We start from the raw sequence: 23,289 nt of genomic DNA, 5'->3' as shown, positions 1-23,289 counted from the left end.
CCTAGACCCTGCGACCTACCTATCCCTTCACTTGTAAGTTACGCCACTAATAAACCTCCCTTTTAACTACATGGAGTGGCCTTAATAATTTCACCAATAGGGGAGGGCCTTACCCATGCCACCACATGGGGCCAGGGTCAGTTCTCCTGCTCGAGTGTGCTTTCCAGGTGAGGTGCATGCCTACGGTGAGGGGTGGTGCCCTCTTTCGAGAGTACATGGAGGAGCTTTCCCCTGAGGAATAGGGTCAGCTCACCTGTATCTGGTAAGGGGCAGGGCCAGCCATCCCAGGGCCAGTGAAGGGTAGAGCTGACTCAGCATTTTCCAATGATTCCCCTGTGCTAACACAGGCCATGGACATTTAAACTCTTCAAGCCTGTCCCCAGTGATGTAATTCCTCCATCCAAACTTCACTTCATAAACCTTCCCGAACAGCACCACCAACTGGGGACGAAGTGTCCAAGTACCCTAAGGGGAACATTTTGTATTCAAAACCACCACCCTTCACTCTCTGGCCTCCCACAGACTTGTGGCCGTATCACAATAACAAATGCATTTAGTCCAACTTCAAAAGTCCCCCTAGTCTTTCGCAGTCTTGGCACAGTTCAAAAGTCCAAAAGCTCTTCTAAGACTCAAGACCATCTGTAAATTGAAACTTCCTATAAAATAAAAAACCAGTTGTGTATCTCTGACATATAATGGCATACACTATGCATTACCATTCCAAAGGGAGGAAAGGGGTATAGTAAGGAAATACTGGATCAAAGCAAGACTAGAACCCAGCAGGGCAAAACTCCAAATCCTGTACACAGCTCCATGTCTGGTGTAACTCCAGTGTTTTGGAGTATACACATATACAGACACACATATATAAACAGAAGGGACACACACATAAGAACATACATACATACACACAAACAAGGAACACATACACACATGAACACACACAAAATAAAGATTAAAAAATATATTGTGGGTTTTGTTTTGTTTTATTGTTTGTTGCCAGAGGAAACAAGAGAGTGTTGAAATTGGTTTTTAGTATATGGGCTCTTTATATTTTTTTCCACTATTTTTGTGAATGTTGGAAATTTTCAACATTCCCTTTCACAAGTTGAAAGCTCAGCTGGATGGGGTCCTGCCCAAAGGGCATCCTTCCCTTTGCCCTAGTGCAGAGCAACCCTTTCCTTAACGGTACTAGACTCAATAACGATGACAGCTTCTCCTCCCGTACATGCATTGTCTGTAACAGTCTGCTTTCTAGCACACATTTTCTCTTCAAACTGTATACCTTGTATTTCTTTCTGTCACACTTGCTCTTTTTCACTGAAGACCCGCACAAGCATTGTCAATAATAACAAGACCACAGACTCAACATTATACAGTCTTGAAATTAGCCACAGGCAAGTTCTCAGGGCATAGGCAGAAAGCAGGCAGATTCTTTGCTGAAATATCATCCTGATGACGTTTGGCTCAGTTTCTGAGCCTCTCTAAAGTTTCTTGAGCTGGCCACCTGCCATCTTGCATTATTAGTACTATTGTCTCCCAGGCTTCTACTAGAATGGTTTTTTTAAGCTCTGCTTGCAGCATGCAAATGCTTTTCTAATCCAAAGTTCCAAAGTCTTCCACATTTCTCCAAAACACACGCGAGAAAAACAACAACACAGAGACAAAGGGGTTTATTGCAGCTTAGAAATTACAGTTCATTATTGAGAGAAGTCAGGGAAGACATTCAAGGCAGGAACGTGGGGGCAGAAGCTAAAGCAAAACCATGGAGGAATACTGCTCACTGGCTTGCTTTCCATGGCTTATTCTGTTTAATACAACCAAAGACCATCTGCCCACGGGTACCACCATCATACTATCCTGTTCCCTACCACGCTAACCACATTAATCTTGAAAATCCTGAGAGTGGATTTAAAGTACTCTCACCATAAAAAATAATAACTATGTGAGAGAAGTATATGTTCTTTACCCTGAATTAACCATTCCCTAGTATGTATATATGCATGTATGTATGTATGTATGTATATATATATATGTATATATATATATATATAATATACATACAAAAATGCATAGGATTTTATTTACCACTTAAAAATTAAAACACTTAGGGGATCCAGTGGGCCAGGTGTTTGTTGTATAAACATAGAGATTGGAATTGAGTTCCCTGTTATGCTGTGTGAAAAAGCCAGGTATGATGGTGCTTATAATCCAACACTGGGGAGGCAGAGACAGGAGGATTCCTAAGTCTCAATGGCCAGGCCACCCAGCCTAATCAGAGAGCTTTAGGTCAGTGAGAAACCCCTCTCAAAAAACAAGGTGGCTAGCTCTTGAGGAACAATGCCAAAGGCTAATACACACACACACACACACACACACACACACACACACACACACTCACACATTCACACACATAAACAGAAGGAACACACACACATGCATGAACAGAAGGAGCACACACACACAAGAACACACACATATACATACTCACATAAGAATATATATACACATATACAGACACACATATATAAATAGAAAGAACACACACATAAGAACATACATACACACAGACAAGGAACACATACACACATGAACACACACAAAATAAAGATTTAAAAATATATTGTGGGTTTTGTTTTGTTATCTTTGTTTGTTGCCAGAGAAAACAAGATAGTGTTAAAATTGGTTTTTAGCATATGGGCTCTTTATATTTTTTTTCACTATTTTTGTGAATGTTGGAAATTTTCAACATAAAAATTAAGAGGAAAGATAAGCTCACATATGGATAATTTCTGTGGTAGATCATGTCCACATTCTGCTTTAACAGGGGTCTTGGACATAAAGATCCTGGAGTCCAGCACAGCCTTAGAGTCCCTTCGGTTCATCGAGAAACTGATGCCAGCGTGGCAGCTGAGTGATCGACTCACTGCCCACCTGTGGAGGACCAGGATTCAAATCCGAACTGCCAGCCCCGTTTTCCTTTCTTCCTTCCCCACGTGGAAAATCAAGCATCAGTTCCGCTTTCGCTGTCATTCCAAACTGCCTTGGGTTGGGATGACCATCATGAGCGGGGTTTGCAGCAGCCTTTACAACTGCGGGGGGGGGGGGGCGGGGACCGGCAACTGTTATTCCCCTGTTCTCTTTTCCCCCACACAGCGGAGCAACACTCAAGAGTTCACCATCAGAGACCTGGGGAAATGCCGAAGAACAAAAGAACAGAAGGGGCTTCAGGCTGCCAAGACAAATTCTATACAAGCGTCCCCCGAAGGAAGTGATGATTTGAAGTGGAGTCACAATAGCTCTGAGTTATAGCCACGTCAAATAACAGCCCACCCTCCAGCTTTACCTGTGAACTTCATCAGAAAGGGCCTCCCCACCTGACACAGGTGCCCTCAGGGGCACCCCCTGTCTCTCCCTTGGCGAATCCTTTTTGTGAAAGCCATATGGCTCTCTGCTGTGGTCTCAGGCACAATAGCGTGTGCCTGCCAACCAAGAGGTGTGACTTCTCTAATTGGCAAAGTCTGTTCAGATGTCTGGCCACCAGCTGACAGACACCAGTGTTGACAGTCAGGAGAGTGCAGGGGGGAAGGGGTGTGCTGTCTCAGAGGTAGAATTCTCCATCCTATCCACTCATCATCGAGTCATTGTTCCCTTTCCCCATCTCTGCTGAGTGGAGGGACGTCAGCAGCATAATGAGCTGTTTGGGCAAAAGGCAATACAGTATGAGATGTCGGATGCCCACTCAGGGACATCTGCTCTGCAGAGATCCTCCAAAAATCACTCCAGAATGGAGAGGGAGAGACCGAGAGGCTGGTGAGTCCCAGAAGAAGGGAAGAGGAGGGATGACGATGAGTGGAGACTCATATGCCCTCCTTGCCAGATCTGTCATTTCACTCTGGCAAGCAAAGTGCCCGTGGTGGGCAGGCTTGCCAGGGGCAGCAGAGGGAGTTCTGGATGCTGAGTCAGTAAGCCAGCCCTGGGAGAGACTCAGACGGAGTGACTTCACAGTCAAGGACCAGGAGCTGATCACTTCTGCACCTTCCTGAGTCACCCTCTCCCTTACTATCCAGCCTCCAGCTTAGCTATTTTGGAAAAGTGAACCCCAGATCAGTGGTTCTCAAACCTTAGCAGGCGCTAGAATCCCTCAGAAGGCTCACTGGCACTCACCAGTTTCTAACTGAGGAGCTGTCAGGTAGAGGGTGGGAGAATTTGAGTTGTTATCAAGTGTCCATGTGATGCTGATGCTTCTGGAATAGACATCACACTCTGAGAACAATCAATATATAACTTTGATCCTGAGGGTGAATATTTAATATGACATTTATCCCTAAGCTATTGTTTGCTCCTTCGTATCCATCTGCCTCTTTTTTTTGCAATAATAATTATTTAGCTGAGCACACAGTCAACCGAAAGAGAAACAAAAAATTTTAGTTTCCTTCCAGCTGGGTGACATGTGACCATTCCCATTGACAGGATGGATATAAGCAGTCTCAATATGTGCCACCTTCAGGTTATGGCGTTGAAGGGGCTCTTCCATTCTGTGGAATCGAAAAGGCTTCCTGCCAAGCTCCCTAACGCCTCAGTGAAGTAGATTCCTTGAGCCATCTTGGGCTGAATTTGGAAGAACTCAAACCCTGGCCATTATTTAAGCCCCTATTATGCAGTCCATCTCTGTCCACTGCAGCCAGACCTACGTCCTAACAAACAGACGCATGTCCACAACATGTTAGACCACAGAGGGGGGAAGGCAGACAGACATGCTGGGGGAAGTGAACTCAGATGACTGAAACCTGATTGGACAGCCATCAGAACCTAGTGTGCAGCAAGTGCCAACCTGGGTGGCTAGATGTCTCCCCAGTCATCCTCTGTCGGGTCGGCGCGGGTTTAGCATTGCCAAGTCATTTAGCTGTTTCTACAGAGTTCATTTCAATTTACCATTTTAGAAAATGCTCCCTAGTCATTTTCTACCCTGAATTACACCTATAATCTTCCTATGTTGGATTGTTAACTGATACACAATTATGTTTCTAGAAGGAGACCAGAATCCCAGCAGATGATTTAAAATAAAAGCTAAATGGATGTAATTTGTGTTTATTTTTGTCTTATTGAAACCAAATACTACAGAACTGCAGCGTCAGTTTTGCTGTGATGGTTTGAGGTAAAGTAGCTGGAGCTGTCCTTTGAAGAGTTTCTCTGAGGAAAATACAGGGTGAAGACCAAAATTGTCCAGGAGGAAAGGCAGGGATAGGCTGGGCCTTACCACAGTCACACACGCTTTGCACAGCTCCACTTTCGTCCGTGTGTCTGTCCACAGTAACAACTCCTGCACTGCTTTCTGAAAAACATTAAATCTCTGGAGTCAGAAGAAGCGGTGAAAACCAGGGCATCTCACTGCTGGTCATGAGACAAATCAACTTAGGGAGGAAGGAGAGTTTGGGCTCACGATCCAAAGGGTCCCTTGCTCTAGGGAACGTGAGGAGGCAGAGTCTCATGCACGGTGGAGGTGGCTGCTCTTCACTTGGTAGCCTGGGACTGAAAGAGAAAGAAGAGGGTCATAATCTAATTGATATAACTACCCTCCCAATGGGCTACATCTCTTTAAAGGGTCTACATCTCCCAGTAGTACCACAAGTTGTCAATCAAGCTTTTAACACACAGCCTTTCGGCAACACATCCGTCTTAGGGTTTTCATTGCTGTGAAGAGACGCCATGGCCACGGCAACTCTTGTAAATGGAAACATTTCATTGAGGTGGCTCACTTACATTTCCAGAGGTTCAACCATTACCAATATTGTGGGGAGCATGTTCGCATGCAGGCAGACACAGTACTGGAGAGGGAGCTGAGAGTCCTACATCTTGCAGGCAACAGGAAGTCAACTGACTCACTTGGGTGGTATTCCAAGCACAGGAAACTTCAAAGCCCTCCCCACAGTGACACACTTCCTCCAATAAGGCCAAATCTAATCCAACAAAGCCACACCTCCTAAAAGTGCCACTCCCTATGAGCTTAAGGGGGCCAATTACATTCAAACTACCATACCATCCAAGCACAGCAGTTCCTTTATCCTAAGAGGAAAGAGTCCAGGTATCTTTCCTTCTTAAATACATTTCTGGTACTTACTACTCACATTGCATGAAGCTGCTGACAGTGTTACATAGAAGTTTTACAGCAATACATTTATTTAAAAACTTGCTGGCCAGCTCCTCTCACTCTTCAAGGCTCGTTGTGACTGCTCCAACTCAAAGGTGGTAGGTAGTTAATGAGATCTGGACTGAAAACACTGGGCGAACTGCCTTCTGATACTTCTGCCTTTCCTCAGAACCAGAACAGTACCCGAGATACAGACATCGAAAACTAAAGATAGAAAGAACAAGTGAATACATTGTACATGAACAAGAACTGTTGGTATTGAGATAAACAGATTGAAGTCCTGGATACCCCACAATGCAACGCGCCTGATGAAAGAGCGCAAAGCCGATGGAAAGGATCCCATCTTTTCCTTTGTAATTAAGTCTTTGGCAGAGCTGTGCAGTGATTAAAGGTGAACACATACGTGGCTGGCATTCAGTTCCATGGAGTAATTAGGAAGCAAATGCATATTTATAAAAGTCACTGACAATGCCTGTGGTGTGACAGAGCGCGCATGCTAATTACAACTTGCGAGAAGTACACAGAAATACATATTTAAAACCAATACATGAACTAACTAAGCAGCCTCCAGATCATTTTCAAATTTCTACAAGGGTGTCTCTTGCAATACCCACTGTGATTTCATCAGATTCCAACTGCAACTTTCAAATTACTCTGTGACCACAGACCTCCCAAAAGTCTGATGTCACCGATGACCCATAATTTCACTGTGCTATTAGGAATGTTTGCCTAAGAAACTAAAAATAAAGTGTTTTTATCCTGGCTTGGAAATTATGATGAGACGCTGTCCTCCCAGACATTCATTATTCTTTTTGAATAGCTAAATCTGTCTTTTTAACATATAAAGAAAATAAAAAATGGAAGAAGGAGGCATAATAGGAAACAGAGGGAAGTTTGGGGTCCAGGTCTGGAGAGCAGTGACTGCCCACTGTCTCGGTGGATTTCGTGGGACAATCAGAAGTGGGCAGGAGATTGCTGTGGAGATGCACTTCTCAGGGGCCTGAATTACATTAAGATTTTATTTTATCTTATCGTATCTTATTGGAGATAGAGTCTCATTATGGTGCCCTGGCCGGCCTGGACCTTGCGGTAAAGACCAGGCTGACTTTGAATTTGTGGCAGTCCTCCTGCCTCTGACTCCAGAATGTTGGGGTTGCAGATGTGTTATAATTTGAAAAGTAAGCTTCCCCAAAGAACACCACTGAAAGTTTAAGAAATTAGAAATTTGATCAGGTGAGTGGTTTTGTTGTTGCTGTTTTAGTTTTGGGGCGGTTGTTTTTGTTTTGTTGATTTGTTTTTTTGTTTTGTTTTTTCAAGTCAGGGTTTCTCTGTGCAACAACCCTGGCTGTCCAGGAACTTGCTTTGTAAATCAGGCTGGCCTCGAACTCACAGAGTTCTACCTGTCTCCGCCTCTGAAGTGCTAGGATGAAAGGCATAGCCACCATACACAGAGCTCTTGGAGGGTTTTTTTGTTTTGTTTTGTTTCGTTTTAAACGTTTGTTTGGTTTCAGGGTGTGTGTGTGTGTGTGTGTGTGTGTGTGTGTGTGTGTGTGTGTAGATGCACAGGTGCCATGGCTCTAATGTAGAGGTTAGAAGATAACTTGTGGGGCCACATCTCCCCTTCCACCATGGACTCTGCTCAAACTCTTATCATCAGGTTTGCATGACAAGTGTTTTTACAGACTGAGTCATTTGCTGGCCTATGGCTGTTTTTTTTTTTTTTTTTTTTTTTTTTTTTTTTTTTGTCTGTTTGTTGTTTTGTTTTTGTTTGTAGATAAGATTTCTTTATATAGCCCAGGCTAGTTTCTAATAATCTTCCTGAGTGCTAGGATTCCAGGTATGTGCCACCACACACAGTAAGAAGATTTTTTTTAAAATTTGTTTTTATTATTTGTATTTCTACCTATGCATGTGTGTCTGTGTGAGAGTATGCACTCATGAGTGCAGGAGTCCGGGGAGGCCAGAGGTGTTACAGGTGGTTGTGAACTGCCCTGTGTGGGTGCTGGAATCGAACTCTGATCTTCTGCAAGAGCTATACCTGCTCTTTACCACTGAGCCGTGTCTCTAGTCCCCGGAGGATTTTTTAAGTAAAGAAATTCAAGTTTTTCAGCTAAGAGATGGGTCTCAGTCCTGTTGCTTTAGAATTCAGCAGCACGCATTGCAAAGCTCACTGGGTTCCAGGAAGATGTGAAACAAGAGACCTAATTACCGGATGTTTTAAAAAATAATACTCGAGTAATTTTTTATTTGTCAAGTTGATTGCAAGCAATAAAAAGTGATTAAAATACTTATTGTGCTGTAATTTCCTTGTGATTTGGTATTTCTCGAGTCAGTTTGCAAATGATAGCATCTAAGGGATTTTTTGGAATTTAAATGCAAAATTAAAGCACTTGTATAACAACACAGATGCCGCCAGGCTCTGCTGCCTATCAGCCCGAAGGGAAGCAGGTTCTGGTATTCGTCAGCTGATAGGTGGGAAATTATCTCAGAGCAGGGAGAGAGAAATAAGCCAGTGACCAGCAGCCAGCCATAAGGGGGCCAACATTTGCCCAGACTCACAGATAGACACTCAGGAGCTAAGCCAAGGGGTACAGTTTCAGATGGGGCCCTGGTACCGGGAGGTATATAGAATGAATGAGATGAATGAGTGAGTGAATGAATGAATGACCAGCTCTAGGCAAGACACCATTCATCTTAGGAGAAAGAGTGAAAGGATTTTAGGAAGCTTGCTATTCGATTGGTAGCATGCCTTTCCAAACTAATTTGCACATTTTACCTTAATGACTATACTTTTGAATCGACCCTTTCCAATGGGCGATCATTACAGAAACTGATCCTCAGATCCCACACTGCCTGGCCAGGAGCTCCTCTCCCAAGTATCACAGGCCCCTGCCATCCATGAACCGAACTGAACTCAGCCTCTGGATTGACCCCACCCCTCCACTTCTCACCTGTATCAGGCCATTGGTTTTGACATAATAGCTAAGAGAAGAAGAATTATAAAATTAAGCCTGTGGGTGACAAGGAGCCATCACTGAGGGTTTCTGTCCCTTTAGAAATCCTCAGAAGTCTTCTGCCTCTTTCTGGCATCTGACATGCCCAGGTCATCCAGGAGACAACCAGATGGAGTCTGGTGACAAGTGTGAGTAGACAAAGGACAGGTGTCTCGGGGGAGGGGGCGGGGCAGGAACTTAGGCCGTCGGAGAGCCTCCAGGCAGGTTCACAGTTACAGTACACTGAACTTGAGAAATGCCCCCTTTGGACGGCTTCCAGTTCTTCCCGGGTGCCAGGCCCCTCCCTTCCTTCTGTGACACAGGTGACGTTTCCAGCCTACATTATGCTGTCAAAACTACACCAGTGCTGATGTTTGGTTAACTTGTGAGTTAATAATTATTGTATGTGTGAACAAGGCAGGAGTGGGGGCAGGCCAGGGGACAAGTTTTGGAGTTGGTTCTCTATATTTCTACTATACATGGGTTCCGGGAATGAACTCAGGTCATCAGGCCATGCGGCAAATGCTTTTGGACCATCTTGCTGGCCCCACAGTGAACTTACTTTTGTAACTAAGAATTCAGTGTTTTCTACAGTGTTGCAGATCCTACGGTGGGAAGACATAAGGAGCAGTAATACTTCACACCTGGAGAGAGCTAGACTGTTCACAAAGGAAGCCTGTGGTCCCCTAATTTCGCTTAATCCTACCACCCAAACAGTGAGGGGTATGATCCGTTCTCCACCTGCAGCCCTAATCCACCCACAAGCCACTCAGCAGATGAGAAAGATTGGGGCTGGGACACAGCCAGCAGGCAACAGGCAGGCAGCCAGGCTGGTGGGAACCCAGCTCTCTTGATCCTGGGTCCAGGCCTTCTCTACATCATGATTCATAGCCCTGGGCACCAACATCGATCTTTTCATTTATTTTTATGGTTGGCAGTTTATTTAAAACACACCACACACACACACACACACACACACACACACACACACACACACACACACACACAAATAGGTTGTGCACAGAACTTAAATTGTGTGGGTTTCTAACTTTTCCAGGAAGAAAAGTACCAGAAAACCTCCTTGGACTTATTAAACTTTGCTTCCTTTCTGAGGGCCCCATGGATTCCCAAGAATGACTGAAGGCCACTTGACTCTAGAATCAGTGTGCTGAGTGAGTGGCTGGTGGCTCAGGGAGAAGACAGGACAGCTGGGTGGCCTAGGACACAGGAGAAGAAGGGACGATGACTCGAGAGGTGGACTCAAGGGTACAGCCTCCTCCATGCTGAAGGGCACCTCCTGTTTAGCACACAAGGTCCACCACGCAGGGCCCTGGACTCAACCCTCCTGGTCCACAGGTGCCATGGGGCTGGTCCAGTTTCTGGCAAGTCGGCCATCATTCACCCCAGTCCTGAATTGGCAAAGGTCCCTGCCTTGGAAGGGCATCCATCAGCCCTCGATGACCCTCAGAGGCCTATGAGGTGAAGCACATGGGAGTCAGGGTCTACACCAGCGGTTCTCAACCTGTGGGTGGTGACCTCTTGGAGGGGTCAAAGGACCCTTTCATAGGGATCACCTAAGACCTTAGGAAAACACAGATACTTACAGTAACAAAACTGCAGTTATGAAGTAGCAATGAAAATAACTTTATGGTGTGTGTGTGGGGGGGTGTCACCACAACCTGAACTGTATTGAAGTTCAACTGGGTTGAAGCATTAGTATAGACTCTGTACTAACCTTAAACTCAGCACAGAGGCATAGTCACCCAAGTTAAAGGTGATAGTGGATTCAGTCACGGCTAAGCAAGTTCTATGAATAAAACACTGGTATAACACCGGAAGAATTTACTTCTTAAACACATGCTTTTCCGCCAGTGGTTGTGTGACTGGGTTTACAGGAAGCAAGAGGAGGGGCGGGGGCATCAGAAGCAGGCTCCTCTCAGGTGAAAATTGCTAATAGGATGTGCTCACAATTACTCGTGATGAACTGTTCCCACCCCCCCCTCCTCCTCCTTCCTCTACCGCCTCCTTCTCCTCCTCTTTTTTTTTTTTTTTTTTTTTTTTCTGTGCTGGAGATCAGGACCCTGGAGTGCTAGGCAAGACTTTACCAAAGAGCTGCATCCTCAGATGTTCCAAGGTCAGTTACGCACCACTGAAGGCCAGCTCTGCAGAGGTTGGCTTTGAATTATTATGAATTATTATGTACTTTTGGGCTACAGTTAAATGATTTTGTAAATGCAAAGAGGACTGATAGACGTTGTCTTTCTTTGTGCTGTTTTTTGCGTGTGCTGTGATACTGAAATACCTTGGGATGGGTAGCCTATGAAGAACAGGAGTGTATTTTCACACCTTCAGGAGGCCTGGAAGCCTTAGTTCAAGACACCAGCAGGCTTAATCTGCTTCCATACCCAGGCCCAGCAGAGCCAGGAAGCCATAAAGTGAAGACACTTAGGCACAGATGCCTCATAACAAGAACCATCTCAACAGATTGCCAAGACACCAGTCTTTTTTTCTTTTTCTATTTATTTATTTTTACTAAGAAATTTTTTATTCATTTTACATACCTACCACAGATCCCCCTCTCTTTCCTCCTCCCACCCAAGACCCCAATCTTGCACAAAAAATCTTGGGTCTCCCTATGGAGATGTCTACCTAGCAACTATCTATTCAGCTTTGGCCTGAGGTTTGTTGTGTCTGTGGCCAAGGAAAATCATTCCAAAAACAATTTAACTTTCTTCACTTTGCCTTTTCAGTGCCTTGCCTCCCTTTGCCTCTCTGGGTACACCTATGGCCTTCACGTGGCTCCGCCGTGTTCACATATGCCAGACCACCATGCTTCTGTCACTTGTACATGAGTTCTTGTGGAAGAGCTTCTCTCTAAAGTGTCATTCATTTTAGGACGACACCTAACCCAGCGGAAGAGCAAAGTTAGCAAAGCAGCCTGCAGCCCTTCTAAAATCAATGATCTATTCATAAGGGAAGAGACGTCATACCTTACCTACTTCCCCCAAAGTCCTACCTCTTGATACCACCACACTGGGGACTAAGTTTCTGAACAGGTATTTTGGGGTATTCAGACCACAACACCAGGAGTCCCTTTCCCCATGGCTGTTTTATGGCTTGAGAGAATGATGACACCAGAAAAAGCAGGAGCTTGCAGACTGTGGTAGAGAGAGACATTCATCCTTGGGGCCAAATGACTCCTGCAAGCCCAGGAATCTTCAACCAGAGCTCTCCCAAGCTGCCCAGAGTCCTGGACCCTGGGCAGCCCAGAAGCAGCAAGCATAGCTCCAGGGAGAAGGGACCATCAGGGTGGCAGAGGCCATTACCCCCGTGTACTGTAGCTAGGAGTCTTTCCTCTTCATGACTCCTGACTTTCACATCTGGAGCTGGAGAGAGATACATGCTAGATATGACTGCAGATAGATTTCCCACCTGGCTAGTGGGATGCAAATCACATGAGGAATTTAAGTTGATTAAGGAAATTCTACATTTTGAACACCAATCTGAGGGCTACAATGCATCTACATCATATGAATTACCTACATCAAAAATACGAACACCTTCACCAATAAATCACAGTGTGATGAATTATGAAGACTAACTGTAGGGTAAAACGGCTCACCAAAGAAACACACCCTGGCCCCTAACCAGGGTCAGTGAAAGAAACACAGTTTGGCCCTGAAACCTGAGCCAAAGAAACACACTCTGCCCTGGCACAACAACTCAGTACAAAACCCAACCAATCCCTGGGCACGAAATCCAGCCAAGCTCAGGGATTGAAATCCGACCAATTCCCACCCTGAAAATCTCTACCCTAGAAAAACTCTGCTCCTAAGAAGCCCAATGTAAGACCAGTGTGTATCCAGTTTGTGGCTGCCTTTCCCCACCATGGCAGAGGTAGCCGCCTCCTGGATTCTTCTCTTCCCAATAAGTCTCTTGAATGAGGTTTGAGTGCAAGACCTCCTTTTGCCGGAATGGAGCAGAGAAGAAAAGTAACCATTTTTCTTGGGTGCTGGAGCAGACAGAGCAGAACTGCAGCACTTTTGCTGGGAAACCTTCCCCTGGCAATTAAGTTTGGGGGACCTGAGCAGAACTGTAACAACATCGCTGGGAAAAACCCTTCCCTGCCGGAGCAGAGTTGTTACATTGGGGAAACCTTTCTCTAGAGCAGGGCTGTAAGCTGCTATGCTTATGGTGACTTATGGTACTCTTTGGCTTCTGACTGCCAGGATCCCTGTCCATCGGAGCTGCAATGCTTACACTAACAAGCCATGTTAGTTTTACGACTTTCTTTGGCTTCAGTGTTTTCTTTGACTGGCGAACCTATTTTCTCTATTGTGTCGTCAACATCAGAGATTCTCTGTTCCATCTCCTGCATTCGGTTGGTTATGCTTGCATCTGTAGTTCCTGTTCCTTTAGTCAGAATTTCTATTTCCAGCATTCCCTCAGTTTGTGTCTTCTTTATTGTCTCAATTTCAGTTCTCAAATCTTGAACTGCTTCCTTCATCTGCTTAATTACTTTGTCTTGGCTTTCTTTGATTTCTTCCAATTTTTTGTTTGTTTTTTTCTTCCATTTCTTTAAAGGATTTTTTTTTATTTCCTCTTTAAAGGAGTTTTTCATTTCCTCTTTAAGGGCCTCTATCATCTTCTTCAAGTCATTTTTGTGATTGATTTCTTCTGCTTCTTCTGCCTTGGTACGTTCAGATCTTGCAGGTGTAGAATCACTAGGTTCTGATGTTGCCATATAGGTCTTTATGTTGTGCCTGTATTTTTGCACTGGCGTCTACTCATCTCTTCCTCTGTTCGGTGTAGGCAGTGTCTGTGTCTGAAGGTGCCTCCCTTGTTCTAATTGTTAGTCTTGGTCCTCTAGGAGTTCTTAGTCGATTCGGTGCTGTTGGCCTCTGTTTCTCCGGGAGCAGCTTTGTCCCATCAGTGTTAGTGGGTTCTGTCTCAGGGAGCAGTTGTTCCCCATTGGTGCATGGTGGGCTTATGGCTCCAGTGGTTGTTGGATTCATAGGGGTTGGGGTTTTTTGGTGGGGTAGCAGGGAAAGGGTCCCTGGTCCCTGGGACTCCAATGACTGGGGCCTAGGGTCTGAGGTCTGGAGATGGGGGTTTACCTGTCCCCAGTCGGTGTAGGGTGGGCTTATGATTCTGGTGATCTGGTTCAGTGGCTGGGCAGCACCTTCTTTTGTGTTCTCAGGTCGCATTTTGCTCATTCATCAACTCCTCAGCTGATCTTGTTTCCTCAGACTGCAGACTGTAGGCTTCTGAAACCTCTCCCGAGTGGATCTCAGCTGAGCAGGTTGTTCAGTAAGGCAATCTCACCGACACCTCCAAGTTGCTGGGTTTCGCAGGATTGGCAGCTGAGCCCTGGGTTGGCCTCAGGCAGAATGATCAGGTCCCTTCTGGTTGTGTCCCACGGAGTTGGCTCCTTCCCCGAGCGCTGGGATTAAAGGCATCCTTGCTCCAAGCTCTTAATTTCCATGTTCTCAGCCTGCCTCTGCCTCTGCCATGTTAGTTTTAAAAGACACAAGAATTTATTACTGAATTTGAAGAGGGGCCCGTGATGTAGAAGTAGAGACTAATGCTCCAGTCTGATGACTCCTCTATAGCCATAAGAAGCATTCTAGTCTTTTACATACAGGAAGAAGGGATATGATGGTGGGAGTGTATCAGTGGTAGAGTGTGTGCCTGCCTGCCCTGGGTTCTAAAAACAAGCACGTTTGTGTGCACTCACACATATACAAACAAACAAAAAAACCCAAAACAACAACAAAAACCAAACCAAAGGCATAAATTTTAGGGAACATAAAGACCAATATTTCATTTCAGCCATATTTTAATAAAGGTTAGAAAATGCAAACTATTACAGGAAACCTGTGACTTCTCATGTTTTATCGAGAGGAAGGACATCTGTCAGGCAAAACTCATTTATATAAATAAACTTTTTTTTTTTTTTTAAAGAAAGCACTTCAATTACTAGATTACATAGAAAGGAACTTGGAATCAAGGAATCTGGTTGTCGACCATAACTATGGTTAAGGAGGGTGCCATCCATCTGTGACTTAGATTCTTCTTCCCAGAATTCCTAGCTACACTATTATATTCCATCTACAATATGACAAGGTATTCCTTTCAAGAGCTGACATTCTGGGTCAGCTGGTAAGGACACTCACCACCAGATCAGATCTCCTGAGTTCAGTTCCCATAATTCACATGGTGGGAAGTGAGAACTAGCCCCCACGGGTGTCTTCTGACTTCCTCAAATGTGCATGACATCCTCATCCTCACTGAGGAAATGTAAAAAAAAAGTTGACATTCAATTAGGGTAAAAACTCCCGTCCTAAGTGTCCTAGTCACTGTTCTGTTGCTATGAAGAGACACCATGACCCAGGCAACCCTTGCAAGAAAAAGCTTTTAATTGGGGCTGACTTACAGTTCAGAGGTTCAGTCTGTTATCATCACGGCAGCGAACATGACATGCACAAAGGCGTAGCACTGGAGAAGTAGCTGAGAATTCTCTGTCCTGATCAGAGAAAGAGAGACAGAGAGAGACCCTGGCATGGGCTTTTGAAACCTCAAAGTCCACCCCCTAGTGACACACCTCCTCCAACAAGGCCACACCCCCTAATCCTTCTCATCCTATCAAAGAGTTCCACTCCCTAGCATCTAAGCATTCCAATATATGAGCCGATGGGGTCATTCTTACTCAGACCACCGCAATAAGTGATACTGACCATGAATGTAAATAGAAAAGGTGGACTATATTCTGTCCAAAGAAGCACACGCTTGGATTGGGATTTCTCGGTGCCGGGAAGTCTGTGTCGGTGTAGCCCTGTAGGGTTCTGGATGTGCCTGGATGCAAAGCTCTGTGGCTGCTCTCAAGTTGTCTAGCATCTGGACACCCCAGTGTCCTCATCTGCAGGATACAGGCAATGCTACTGAAACCTCATGTGGCCTTGGAGAGGATCAAAGCTCTTAGATATATGCCTGGTACACGGTAAGTCCTTGAACCTTTAAGTAACGTCTCAAAATGTTCTCACTGAGGTAGAACCTTACCTTATTCTGAAATTTGTTGACATTAAGTTTCCAGTCAATAAGTCATAAGCACTTATTTTTCATAAATAAATTCACTATTATTTGTGAACTCATTGATAACTTTTATGTCCTAACATTCCTTGGTTTTTATTGATTTTATTTTAGAATCACTGTTATTATTTTTATTATTTTTTATTTTATTTACCATTTATTATGATTTTTAATTATTTTAGGCTTATTTTCAGAGAGTAATACAGGTTTGATTGTAGAAGTGATATAGGCTTTCATTTGCCACATTAAAAAAAAAGCAACTCCATGTAAAGAAAGTTACTAGGAAAATAGTTTTACAGGAAATACTCTACCATATTCAGATTTGAGGAAGCTGCTACAAAAAGTTACATTTTGGACATCCTGAACTAGCTGCTTCCTAAACCCGATTTCTCCCCTAGCATCCTGTGACTTCAAAATCTATTTATTGCTATTTTTGAAAGATTTTTTTTCTAGTCACTTGTAGTTAGAGATTCTAATTTCCTGAAAAGTGGAGGGAAAGTTTAAAGAAAAGATGAAGAACATTATTTTGCTAAGTTCTAAAGTAGAACTAACTCCCAAAGCTTTAGCTACACAGAAATTATTCACATATCCTAACATGCACATTCTGGCTCAGTAGGTCTGGAGTAGGGCCCAAGAATTTGCATTTCTAACAAGCTCTCAGGTGATGCTGATTTGCTAGTCTGGGGACCACACATGGATTAACAGATGCTAAAGACAATATATACAAGAGAGAGGAGCTTGGTGATGTGCTGGGGCCATGTTAAACAGTTAAAACAGTTCCTGGACCTCACCGTTAAGTATAGCCTCATTTTATGGAAAGCAGCAAGCTTCATTTTGTTAGGCATAGGAAAAAAATGTTACCTAAATTTCATGTGGTATGTAGAAGAAAAAGATTTCTATCTATTTGTAAGTCCTGAGACATCCAACTGAAAAATCCAGAAAAAAAAGAAACTAGTTATATAGAGATCCGCAGGAAAAATAAATGCATTTCCTATTAGCCTGCAGTCGGAAAACCTAACACATATTGGGGAAAGGGAGATGGGAGTGGTCCATTCACAATAGCAAATGAAAAATGCAAGGCACCTGAGACTCTGCTTAGCCACAAAATAGGCAGGAACTATGCGGATAAAATTGCAAAATTAGAATTAATAAAGACATTACATGCAAAAAGAATGGAACTGGAGCTGGTGTGGTGCCACACACCAGAAACACCAGTGATTCCGTGGGCTAACCCGGAGAATGTTAGTTGAGGCCAGCCTTGGTCATTAAGCAAGAATCTGTCTCAAAATGTAGAAGCGGGCTGGGTGTGTGTGTGTGTGGGGGGTCCAGCTCAGGGTTAGAGCACTTGTAAAGAACAAGAAGGAGGCAGAGAGGAGGAGGGAAGAAGAGGAAGGAAAGGAGGAAGAAGAGGGAGGGAGCTTTACCTTATACCATCAGCAAAAATTAGCTCAGAACAGATCAATGTCTTAAGCATAACGTCTAAAAGGGAAGCCAGTAGAAGAGAATACAGTGAAAAGTCTTTACATGTTTTGAAGGTTTCTGTGTTAGCTGCTTTCCTCGTCCCTGTAACAAAATACAACAACAGAATAACCTGAAAAGAGGAAGGCTTTATTTGGGCTCATGGTTCCGGGCATGCCAGTCCTCGGTCATGTGGCCCCGTGTGCTTAGGCAGACAGATAGTGAAAGGGTCCTGTGACAGAGACCTTCCTTCCACGTGGTGGCAGATAGGAAGTAATGAAAGGAGGTAACGGGGCCAGGGCCAGCGCGTCAGTAACCTACCTACTTCCCGTTAGGCCCTGCTTCAAAACATTCCAAAATATGGGGACCAAATACCCAGCTCGTGAGCCTACGGGGCACACTGTACGTTCGAATCATAGCGAATACCCCCAAACACAAGCAACAAAAGAGACAATGCGTAAGTTTCACTTGATCAAAATCCAAAATTTCTATGCATCACATGATTCAATGGAGAGTGAAGGGCAAGGATGAAGTATGAAAATAGCTACAAACAGTGTGACAGGTCAGGGGTTAGTATCCATAATATGCTATACTATAATTCACCACCAACAGATACGTAATTCAATTTTAAAAAATGGGTAGGTTCCTTGACTAGACATTTCTCCATGAAGGCATACTACAAATGGCCATTAGCGTGTGGAAAGATGCTCTGTCCTAGAGTTTCTCAACCTTGCTAATGCTGCGACCTTTTAATACAGTTCCTCCTGTTGTGGTGACCCCCAACCACAAAATTATTTTGTTGCTACTTCATAACTGTAATTTGGCTATTGTATGAACCATATTGCAAGTATCTCATATGTGACTCCCAAGGGGTCACTACCCGCAGGTTGAGAACCACGTCTCTAACCATTTTAAATGCAAATTAAAAATGCACCCAACAGAACAGCTACTGTTTAAAAACACAGAAAATAAATTATGACCAGGATGTAGAGCCACTTGAACTACCCTGTGTGGTTGAGAGTGTGAAATGAGGCAGAGGTGATAGAAATCAGCGTGGCGGGTCCTTAAAAACTAAACACGAATTTGCTATCTGTCTCAGTAAAGCAGTGATGCAAGCAAACATGTTTATACACCCATGCTCACAGCACATTACTCACAACAGCCAACACATGCTCGTAATCCAAGCAGCCAGCAATAATGGACGAATGAGTAAAATCGTGATACGTGAATATATACTCCCATACTCATACACACATAGATATTACGTTCAGCCTCCGAAAGGAAAACAACCATTGGCTACAACATGGTTATCGCCGGAAGACTGTGCTAAACCAAATGTACCAGTCACAAAATACTTGCAGAAGACACTGTTTTAGCTCCACTCATGAAATACCCAGAGCAGGCAAATGAGTGGAGACACACAGTGCTGTCACAGACATCGGGGTGTGAGATAGGATAACTATTGTTTAATAGGTATGGATGGTGAAAGTTCTGGAGATAAATGATGCTATTGAATGTCGAGCAATGTGAAGGTAACTATGCCCCCGAATTTCACACCTGGAAATAGTTTAAATTATACATATTGTTACATAGATCTCTAGCCGCACAATAAGACATTTATGAGACATAGACAAAGATTTGAATAAATGGACAGACCATGCGGTGTTAGCAAACTTGCAGAGGATATAATACGATTTTACATTGGCGATGGAGAGATGGAAGCGAAATAAATCAGCAAAGGTCTGGAACTCAGGACAATACACTTTTGTCTCTGTTTTAACTGAGCTAATAGGGCACTACAACACACAAAGATTGGGTTGAAAAGGAATACATAAGAAGGCTATTTACAATAACGAAAAATGGGATGTCTTAAGTGTCCAAATGTGGGATTGGTGTGCTTCAGTAAGATAGATCATCTATGAAATGGAATTGAGTGAATTCATTAAATACGATATTTACATCTTTAATCCCAGCACTCAGGAAGCAAAGGCAGGAGGATCTCTGTGAGTTCAAGGTCAGCCAGGTCTACAAAGCAAGTTCTAGGACAGTCAGGGCTATTACATAGAGAAACCCTGTCAAAATAAAAAAAAAAAAAAAAGAAAGAAAGAAAGAAACAAACAAACAAACAAAAATGGTATTTAAAAGACATTGAAATGCACCAGAAATTCATGCAAAATGTAATGAATGAAAATACAGGTTACAAAAAAGTACAAGTAATATACATACATGTGACAATGAACGGCTTTGTATACTGAACTATTAATAGTGAGTACAAAGGGAAATAATTATAAATTATTCTTGTGTGTGTGTGCACTCGCAAGCGCACGCGCGTGCATGCGTGCATGCGTGTGTGTGTGTGTGTGTGTGTGTGTGTGTGTGTATGCACAACATCTCCAGAAACACCTTGAGGAATGGTGATTCATTATTATACAATAGGAGGTATCCATTTTAGAGTTTAAGAAATGTCAAGGCAGTGAAAATTTTCAGACACAATCTCTTCTAACTTGCTCTTTTTAAATTCAGAAGGCTACAGACTATCAAGTAAACTGACAAAGGCCACTATATTACTTAAGACACACTTTCTCTGGGAGTGCAAGAGCTAATATTAGCAGTAGTTTGAACACATAAGAGTTTATTCACTCAGGAAAATTCCTGCAGCTCTATAGCTCAGGTTCAAACTGTTTGCAAGGTACAAGGGAAACAGGTTTCTACCATGTTACCTTCCACCCTCAGCACTGGGTATTACCTCGTGATTCCACAGAACTGCTGGAGATCAAGCCACGATGTCTGCTTTCCAGGGAGATGAAACAAACCGAGGAGAAACCCCATGCATAGCCTGTCTGCTTGCCCGCTCTTAACCAGAATGCTGCCACATAATACGCAGACATGCAGAGGAAGCCCACAAAAACACCATCTTTGCTGCTGAACACCGGGAGTCAGTCACTAAGGTACAAGATGATGGAAGTATCACAGAGGGCAGCTCTCCCCCTCTGCCAGGGCTTCTCCCTACAACATTGTTAGTAGACCGAGCAAGCACTTTCCTGAAGGGAGAAGTCCACCAGGATGCTTACTCATTCTCATCATGCAGAGGGGAAATTACAGTGCTGGAGATAGAGTTTATTTTTAAATTCTGTTTGCTGGAATTTTCCATTAGAATATATTTGATCAACATCACAATAAAAGATAAGCAAATAACAGGACAATTCTATATTTTTATATCTAAGGCACTCCTGTTTCCATAAGGGTTGCTGCTGATAACTCAGGTTTTACAAGATGATGTTCTTAAGATGTCTGCACTGGGACCTGGGGAGACATTTCGGTTGGTAAAGCGCTGCCCTGCAATCATGAGAACCTGAGTTTGACTCTCCAGGGCCCACATACAAAGGACAGTGCACATCTCTAGAGCCAGCACTGGGGAAGTGGAGACAGGAGGATTTGGGGGCTTACTGGACATCGATCGAGTCTAACCAAATAATTGAGGTCATGTTCAATTCGAGACATTGTCTCAAAAATAAGGTGGGGAGGGATAAAGAACGACAACTAACTCTCCACCTAGCTTCCATGTGCTCACCTACAGGAAGGTGGATACACATGTAAGACGCACAATACAGGGATAGACAGCATTGGGAACACTGTGTAATGCTATGTTGTAGATGTTTTCATGTTACTTAAAATATACTTCCTTACATGTCCATTTAACCCCCTTTCTCGCCACTTTAATGCTGAAATATTCAAGCAATATAGAAATTATGCCCATGTTACCAATGATAGGGTATTTCCAGGCCCTTTGGTGTTCGGTACAGTTTTTAAAACATACAGACTAGCTACAAAACACCTTAGTGCAAAGTAACATTTCCTCCAAACAGTTCCTTGGAAATTTTTAATCAAGGGTTTATTAGGATCAGGAAGGTGGTCATTTTGATGACTTGTATATGAGCTACATTCTTTCCAGAAAGTTCTCTAATATTCAGAACACCTAATTATTCTGCAAAATTGTTTTGACATTGGCTCTGTCAATCTATGTTTCTAACACACTGGCTTCTAGGTGACTAGAAATATGATGATAATAAAAAGCAAGTTGACTCTGAATATCTTTATTTGTTTTTTTTGTTTCTTTGTTTTTTGTTTTTTGGTTTTTTTTTTTTTTTTTTTTTTTTTTTTTTTTTTTTTTTTTTTTGGTTTTTCGAGACAGGGTTTCTCTGTGTAGCTTTGCGCCTTTCCTGGAACTCACTCTGTAGCCCAGGCTGGCCTCGAAACTCACAGAGATCTGCCTGCCTCTGCCTCCCAAGTGCTGGGATTAAAGGCGTGTGCCACCAAGGCCCTGTAAATATCTTTATTTGTATAAGCTGATCCTTACCAATATTTATTTACTCTGTCCTTTAAATCCCTCTGACTCTGATATTGGCTCATATATTTTGCAATCTTATTACAAATTAAAAACTGCCTTGTAGGTTTTCAGTAGTCCCTAATCAATTCATGAACCCCAAATGTGTAACATCATTTAAACTATGAATTATTTCCTTCCTGTTCCTTTTTTTTTTTTCTGGGTTTTTTTTTTCCCCTTCTTTTTTCGCAGAGGTAGGCCAAGTGTAACAGACCCCCAGACTTCAGCACAACTGACGCCATAACCAAAGTACCATGCAGGCCTTGGAACCCAGCAGGTAGGCAGCAATGTCTGCCAAAAGGAGAACAAAGACCCCATCCATCGAAGTCCACAGCTCTGGGAAAGTCTCAGAGCTGTACTAATCCCGCCTTTCGGCTTCTGTAGTTCTGCTTCTGACTGTGGTTCTTGCTAACTGAGGTGTGTCAACCCAGGATGTGGACTTTGTGCTTAGAAGCTCATCCTGGGCAAGGCTCGGGACTGCACTGGGGTCCCAAACATCCAGCGTAGTCACCACCGGGCTGATAAAGACTTCCTGTTGGCTTGAGCCCTGTCTGAGTAGTCTTCTCTGGTGGACACCTCACAATGCAAGTGACATCGAAAGAGCTAAAAAACAGTATTTGTGGAGACGCATAAAGATGTCTATCTTTCTGCTCAGCTGGGAATGCCTATTGGCTGGGACCCGCCTGAAGGCATGTTTCCTGAGAGCAGAAGCAGGGCCAGAAATTCTCTCTACTGCCCACAGAAATAGCACAACTTAGAATGCAGGGCGGCCAAAGTAGACCCACAGACAAAAGGCAAGGAGAAAAAGCAAGGGGCTGTTTCAGGGCAAGAAACCATCTCTGGGCCCTGTTCATGTCTCCAGGCAAACATCTTGCCGACCACACAGGTGGGCTGGTTTTGCATCAAAGCATCCCTGGAAAGGCATTCAAACATGAATGTCTGAAAAATCACATGTGAGGACACAAATTATGGCTTTGCTGGGAGGCTGGCTCCTGCCCAAAGAGGAAAAAAGAAAAAGAAAAAAGACAAAGGGCCTGCTTACCTGTTCCTTAGCCGTTGCCTTTAGAACTTTGAGCTGAGCTGCTCACCTCCTGCTCTCTGCTCCATTTACAATGGCCCAGCAGAGGGTCCTGACTGGTCCAGTCTTTCCACTTGGAGGCTAGGACACGCTAGTTGTCTGCGGCAGAGGTGGTAAGTTCTCTCTTAGCAGAGCA

General features: G+C 43.7%; 1 long non-coding RNA gene across 5 annotated transcripts; it reads right to left on the bottom strand.

Moving 5' to 3' along the window:
• Positions 1 to 3,106: 3,106 nt before the first annotated feature.
• On the bottom strand, positions 3,107 to 20,731 carry LOC119086860. Of its 5 annotated transcripts, none has more exons than XR_005090231.1 (5): positions 20,438 to 20,731; positions 6,129 to 6,355; positions 5,261 to 5,532; positions 4,168 to 4,247; positions 3,107 to 3,697 (listed from the first exon to the last, which is right to left on the bottom strand). It is a non-coding gene; the product is annotated as an uncharacterized LOC119086860 (long non-coding RNA). The 5 variants fall into 5 exon arrangements; XR_005090233.1 differs by having other exon boundaries at positions 4,168 to 4,244; XR_005090230.1 differs by lacking the exons at positions 3,107 to 3,697; positions 4,168 to 4,247 and adding exons at positions 15,321 to 15,434; positions 15,581 to 15,670 and having other exon boundaries at positions 5,058 to 5,532.
• Between the last annotated feature and the right edge of the window lie 2,558 nt (positions 20,732 to 23,289).

Source organism: Peromyscus leucopus, chromosome 8a (assembly GCF_004664715.2).
Source record: "Peromyscus leucopus breed LL Stock chromosome 8a, UCI_PerLeu_2.1, whole genome shotgun sequence".
NCBI classification, from domain to species: domain Eukaryota; kingdom Metazoa; phylum Chordata; class Mammalia; order Rodentia; family Cricetidae; genus Peromyscus; species Peromyscus leucopus.
This window is presented reverse-complemented; position numbering and strand designations above follow the sequence as displayed.